We start from the raw sequence: 7,401 nt of genomic DNA on the forward strand, positions 1-7,401 counted from the left end.
TCTTTTTTTTTTTTTTAATCTTCACCCGAGGACATTTTTTTTTTCATTGCTTTTAGGGAGAGAGGAAGCGGGGGAGAGACAGAGAGAGAGAAACAGACTTAACTGCCTTCCCATACATGCCCCCTCCTGGGGGTTGAACCCACAACCTGGATATATGTGCCCTGACCAGGAATTGAACCCACAACCTTTTCAGTCTATGGGCCACAACCCATAGACTGCTCCAATGAACTGCGCCACACTAGCCAAGGCTGAAATTTTCTTATATGCATGTTTACTCCTTTATTGTCATCCCCCTACTAGACTGCAAGCTCCATGAAGGCAAGATCCAGGTCCCAGGTACCCTTAGTACCTAGATGAGATTCCCAATCAATCACCGACATCACGGGTACCCGGTGCTGGTTCAATAAATAATCCAATAATTCAAGTCACTCACTGACTCCTCACCAGATATCTACAAGACGCGTCCTTGGATCTTTATTTTAGAGAAAGAGAAACTGAGGCTCAGGGAAGGCCAACGCTCCGCACCCACTCCCCCAGCTAGGGAACAGTGAGGCTGGAATTCAGACCCCGGCCGACCGCCTGGCCTTGGCCTGCCTTCCACATCTGTCCCCATTCCGTGGCTTCCCAAACTATCCTCACAGCCACCCGGAACCTCTCTTGTTCTGGAAATTCCCATTGCCTGGCTGCGGGGCTAAAGTATCCTTTCGTGCCAGCAAGTGTCAAGCAGAGAATTCCTTGCGGCCACAGTCGGCAGTTTCATGCTCCAAAACACAAACGCACCACAGTTTATTTATATCACCTCTAAGGATATTTCCAAGTTTTTGCTCCACAAACCAAGCTATATCCTTGCACCTGTTGATGGGCTATGAGGTGACAACTTCTCTGGGAATGGAGTCCTAGAAGTGGAATTTTAAAGAGCATTGAACATCTTTAAACTGCATGGATTCCATGAACTCGCTAAGCGTGGTTTACAACCAGGGAGCGTTGGTCCCAGACAGGCACACGTTATCTCAGGAAACACAGCGAGCCAATAGGAGGGCCAGGTTTGCAACTGGATACCTCTGACCATGAACTTTACTACTGTACTTGGACTATGCCTCCCTTCTAGGCCTGAGTTCAGTCTTTGTACATTTTTATATGTGTGTGGGCCTGAGTCTGATTGCTCTCTGTCATTTACTCATCCATTCAATCAGTTAATAAATGCATTGGTGAGATGCAGGCTCAATTCTGTAAGCAAGGCTCAAATAACAAGTGTCTTCTAGACAAGAAAATACTTAATTTTCCTGTCTCACAACATCTGAATACAAGCTGTCCAGGTTTGGAAGGTGGCTTTATAGTATCAAGCACCTGGACTCTGTCTTATAGCTCTTCCATCTTCAACCAGCAGTTTCCTTCTCATAGTCCAAAGTGGCTGCTGTAGCACTGCCATCATATCTACAGTCCTGCCAGTGGGAAGTTGAGAAAGGGAAGTAGAATTTAGCTTCTTTAAGGACACAAACCAGACTCTTTTCTGCCACTTCCATTCTCATTCTACTGGCCACAGTTAGTCTTATGTCCTGTACTACTACTGTAAGGAAGGCTGCGAACAGTAAGTCACTAGCTAACACAGCTGTCCTGTTTTCTGCTACAACTCAGGGTTCTATTACCAGTGAACATGTTGTCCATTCTCTGCTACTCATACACTTTCTGAGCACCTGCCATGCATGGAGGAAGGTGCAACAAAGTGGAAATAGTGTGTATTTTGGAATTTGACCCATCTTAGGGTTGAACCTTGATTCTGTCTTTCCCTAAGCCCCGGTTTCTCCTCATTTATAAAATGGAGACAGGAGAGTGTGTTCATTGCCTGTGGAAGTTGTGAGAGTTACAATGTAGACTCAGCCTAGCATACAGTTGGCACTAAAGAAATGGCAGCTGCCTTTAAAATGAGCCAGACACTGAGCCAGCGGTGACTCAGCAGAGGCCCTGCCCTGTATTCCAATGGGGAGACATTCCAAAGCAGCCTCCTGTCAATAAAAGCTGGGAGACATGTCAGCACATAACTCCAATGTGTCCATCATGCATGAGTCAGAAGCAGTTATGGCCATAAGTCATTGAGCAACAGCTGGGCCAAAGACAATGGCATCCTTCCAATCCCACCTCCCCAGCCCCATTTTACAGAAGAGCAAACAGAGCCAGGGCAAGAGCCAGGAGCACAGCATGACCACACTGTTTTATTGTATCAGTCTCCTCCAAATGGGGCACGTGGGTTAGTTTCAGTTTAAAACGATCATTAACAGACTTGGCTGGGTCTCCCTATGCCTATAGGCACAGGGTTTCCCACGGCAGCTGGGAAGGAAACGGAATTGCAGCGGTGAATTATAAATCCACAGGATGCTCCAACTGCAACAGAGGGAGCTGTCTCTCCCCAGATCACTTACAGGTCAGAGTTTCTGAACTCCAGCACATCGACATCTTGGGTCAGAGAATTCTCTGTGGTGGGGGCTGACTTGTGCACGGTAGGAAGTTTAGCAGCATCCCTGGTCTCTACCCACAAGAAGCCAGCAGCACATCTCTACCCCTGGTATAATAACCACAAGTCTCCAGACACTGCCAAATGTCCCCTGGGGACCTAAATCGTCCCCTGCCTGTGAGGATTTCTAAGCACAGGCTCCTTAAGCAGACTGGTGAATATCATTGATTCTCTTCTCTTTGGCCAGGTGCATGTTTTATCTCCTCGAAAGAGGTACAATGCCCTTGATAGTCACTAGTTTAAGAATAAGGATTTCGTGTCATTATTGAAACAATTAGATTTAAATGTGGACAATAGAAATTGTATAACAACATTGTATCAACATTAAATTTTCTGACTTTGAAAACTATACAGTGGTCATGTAAGAGAATGTCCTGGAGAGGTGCACACTGAAATTTTCAGAGCCAAAGGACATTGTATCTATAATCGGCTCTTAAATGGTTCAGAAAAAAATTACACAAAGAATAACAAATCAAGTGTAGCAAAATGCCGACAATGAGGGGAGCTGAGGGAAGGAGAGATGGAAGTGTACAGTACTATTTTTGTGACTTTTCTGTAAATTTGAAATTATTCTAGAAATTATTTTTAAAGGTTTTCAAAAATATCACCTATGTTTTATTCTAGTTTTTAAAATATGGTTTTAATGCGTTATTCCCCCTTGCTCCCATTAAAAAGAAAAATCACTCATGATTGCGCCTGAGGACCCATTCAGGCCACGGGCCCCAAGAGTCTCCCAGAACAGGATTCTCAGACACGAAGACCTTTTGCTTTTATTTAGGTCTGTAAGATATCTAGAAAGAAATTTCACCCAATATTAACTGTGGTTAGCGATGGCCCCGCCCCTGCCCTCAGTTCTATCCCCATGTCCTCTCCTCCCCCAGTTTGCCCAGGTGCCTCAGGGAAGTGACCTCAACCCCGGGTCCCTGCGAGACCCCGGTGGGTCTAAGGGTACTCTTATTTCCCTGCCAGTGATGGGCCCAGGAATGGGAATGTCATGCAAGAGAGCCAACAGGGACCAAGAGGGCTCCAGGCTGGTTTTTAACTTGCTTTGATCAATAAAATGTGAGGAAATGACATTATGAGACTTGGGAGCCCAGGATTCTTGGATGCTGCCCTGAGAATGCCAGGTGAAGAAGCCAGTCCTTCTGGAAGGTGAAAGGCTGCTAAGAGAATTGAGATGCCCCAGGCAACAGCCAGCACCCATGGCTGCACGCATGCATAAGGGCACCTTGGGCCTTCAACCACGTAGCTGGACGCTGAACGAAGCTGCATGAATGAGCCCAGGTGAAGCCAGAAGGGAAACCACCAGCCAATACACAGAGGTGTGAGAATAGGTCAATGCTGTTTTACGCAACTGTTTTGGGGAGGGACGTAAAGATTCACTGGGGTCATAACATGACCTGGCACGCACACAGTGCTCAATAAATGATCGTTACTGTTGACCATACGTTTCTGCTCTCATCCCCCGTGCCGATCACTCCCACCATTTTTCCCCGACTCCCTATCATTCTCCGGCTGCCTCCGCACCCTGCTTCATTTTCCACATCACTGTCCACATCACCTGACCTTACATTATCTTTTTACCTATTTATCTTCAGTCCCCCTTGCAACTGTGAGGGCCAGGACCTCATCTGCCTTGTTCACTGCTGTACTGCCAGCATTTTACACAGCTCCCGGCCCACGCAGGTCTCAGTAAAGAGTCGGTGAATAAATGAATGGGGCCATCTGCCGTAACGCAAGTCCTGGAAGGCTCTGTCCCTCAACACCATGACACCCCGAGGGGTGTCCATCTCGGGCAGCTTTGCCGCCCGAGTCTCAGAGCTACGAGGAGCTAGAGAACAGAAACTGAAGGAGGAGAAGAGGCAGGCCACATGACTTTCTGGGGAGAGCATGAATCAGGAAGCAGGTACGGTGAGTTCAAAGGCCCTGCACTCCCCTGACAGTAGAGGTCAACAGAGGAGGCCAGAGAGTCCGCAGGGCCCAATCCGCCAGGCCTTGAACATCAGGTGAAGGTGTGGATCTCATCCCACCACCTTCCCAGTCGGGTGTAACAGCTGGGGGAGGTAACACTCATCTCTGCAGTGTCTCCTGCCTGCCAGGCCCCCTACTTCTCACCACGCTCACTGTGAACCTTGCAATAAACCTATGACGCGGAACGAAACGGACCCACATAGGCTCGGAGACACAGGCGTGACACTCCTGTGGAAGTCACACTGCAGTGGCGGGGCTCCTTCCACTGCCCCTCACTTCATTTGCCCTCATGCCCGCATCTCGCCGACCAGCAAATCCTGGCTGCCCCACCTTCCAAACACGCCCAGAAGCCACCACTTCTCCCGCCTCCGCAGCCTCCGTGGCCTGATCCTCCATCCCCTCCTACCTGGACTGCTGCAGCCACCTCCTCCCTGGCTCGTGCCTCAGCGCCGTCCCCGAGTCCACGCCACACACGCAGCCAGAGGAACCCTATTAAAAGTTAAAGTCAGGGTCACTGTCCATTTCTTTACCAGGTCTCCCCAGTAGGAATTTCTGCAATGGTGGAAACGGCCTCTAATTGCATTGTCTAACTCATTATCCGCCAGACACATTTAACTTATGAGCACTTAAAATGTGCTTAGTAGAACTGAAGGACTGAATTTTTCATTGTACTTTAGCAGCCGTGCTCAGTGGGCAAGGCTGTGGGAAACAGTCACTCTTCAACACAACTGGTGGGAGTATAAATGAACATATGATTCCAATAGCGATATCTACTTACCTACCTACTGATAGGTTTGTCTATAGCTACCCAAATAACAGAGGTATTTAACATTTGTCACAGCAATCCCACTTCAAGGGTGTGTCCCATTGACCCCCATTGATCACATGCCAAATGACATTATGTAAAAGTTTATAACACCCAAAGACAGGAAACAACCTGAGTGTCTTGTCTGTTAATAGGCAACGAGTTAAATCAATTATGGTCCAGATACACAGTAGCATACGAAGAAGTTGTAAAAAGGAATGAGGAAATATGACATCTAAAGCACAAGGAAAAAAAACCAGAAATAAATTGGACTTCAACAAAAGTAAAACTTTTTGAGTTACCAAAGGACATTCTCAAGAAAATGAAAAGAGCACCTGGCTGGTGTGGTTCAGTGGATTGAGTGCCAGCCTGTGGACTGAAAGGTCACTGGTTCAATTCCCAGTCAGGGCACATGCCTGGGTTGCGGGCCAGCTCCCCAGTTGGGGGTGTGCGAGAGGCAACTGATTGATGTATCTCTCACATAGCGATATTTCTTTCCCTCTCTTTCTCCCTCCCTTCCCCTCTCTAAATATAAATAAATAAAATATTTTTAAAAAGAAAGGGAAAAGATAATGAAAGTGAAAAGACAACCAACAGAATGAGAGAAAATATTTGCAGATCATATATCTGATAAGGGTCTAGTGTCCAGAATAGATAAAGAACTCTTACAATTCAACAAAAAGACATATATGAATAACTCAGTTCTTAAAACAGCCAAAGGATTTCTCCAAAAATATGTACTAATGGCCAACTGGCACATGAAAAGATGCTCAACATCATTCATCATTAGGAAAATGTAAATTAAAACCACACTGAGATATCAGTTTATATTCATTAAGGTAGAATAACCAAAAAAAAAAAAAAAAGGAAAGAAAGAAACTGACAAATATTGGTGCAGATGTGGAGCAACTAGAACCTTCATGAATTGCTGGTGGGGATGTAAATGGTGCAGCTGCCATGGAAACAGTTTGGTAGTTCATCAAAAAACTTAACACAGTTACCATATGATCCAGCAATTCCACTCCTAGGTGTACACCCAAGAGAAATGAATACAGATGTCCACGCAAAAATTTGTACATGCATGTCCATAGCAGCAGTATTTATAACAGCCAAAAAGTGAAACAACTCAAATGTCTACCAGCTGAATGTATAAACAAAATGTGGTCTATCGATACAATGGAATGTTATTCAACCAGAAAATGGAATGAAGTACTACAACATGGATGAACCTTGAAGACATGATGTTAAATGAAAGAAGACAGAAAAAAGGTAAAAATTCCACTGTATTATATGAAATAATGTATATAATTTTGATGTTCAAAGCATGCGAATGTCCTATATATTAAAAATAAAATTATTTTTCAAATACAAATTGTCATGTAATTCCTGTATTCAAAACCCTAGAAGGAAGAAACTTCCCAGCTCACTTTGAGTAAAAACCAAAGACTCTCAATTGCCTTTCAAGGCCCTGCCCCACCTGCCCCCTCCCTTCCTCTCTGACCTCACCTCCTCCCACCTCCCCCTCCCTTACCTACCTGCTGTCTCATTGGCCTCCTTGCTGTTCTGGACATCACAAGCATGTTCCTGCCACAGGAACTTTGTTCTCGTTGCTCCTTTTGCTTGGAACAATTTGTCCCAAGATATTTGCACAACTGGCTCCCTTACTTTTTGGCTCAAATGTCGCTTTTTTTAAAAGATTTTATTTTTTTAGAGAGAGGGGAAGGGAGAGAGAAAGACAGGGAAACATGAATGTGTGGATGCATCTCGCGTGCCCCCTACTGGGGACCAGGCCTGCAACCCAGGCATGTGCCTGGACTGGGAATCGAACAGATGACCCTTTGGTTCTCAGGCCGACACTTAATCTACTGAGCCACACCAGTGAGGGTGCAAATGTAACTTTCTTGATCAGGCCTGGCCCCCACCCCCACCTCCCAGGAGACTCTGTCATGTCCCGTTATTTCCCTAGAACAGTGCCTGGGCCCGGTTGATGCTTAATAAACATGTGTCGAGTGAACGAATGAATGATCTCAGGCTGTCAGTCAGTCCATCACCCACAGTGCTGGCCACTGGGCGGGCTCCAGACACTGGACACCCGTGGTAACCAACCATCCCAGAC

This window comes from Pteronotus mesoamericanus, unplaced genomic scaffold (assembly GCF_021234165.1).
Source record: "Pteronotus mesoamericanus isolate MK-2021 breed Mesoamerican mustached bat unplaced genomic scaffold, CSHL_Meso_final contig_25, whole genome shotgun sequence".
Taxonomy (NCBI): Eukaryota; Metazoa; Chordata; class Mammalia; order Chiroptera; family Mormoopidae; genus Pteronotus; species Pteronotus mesoamericanus.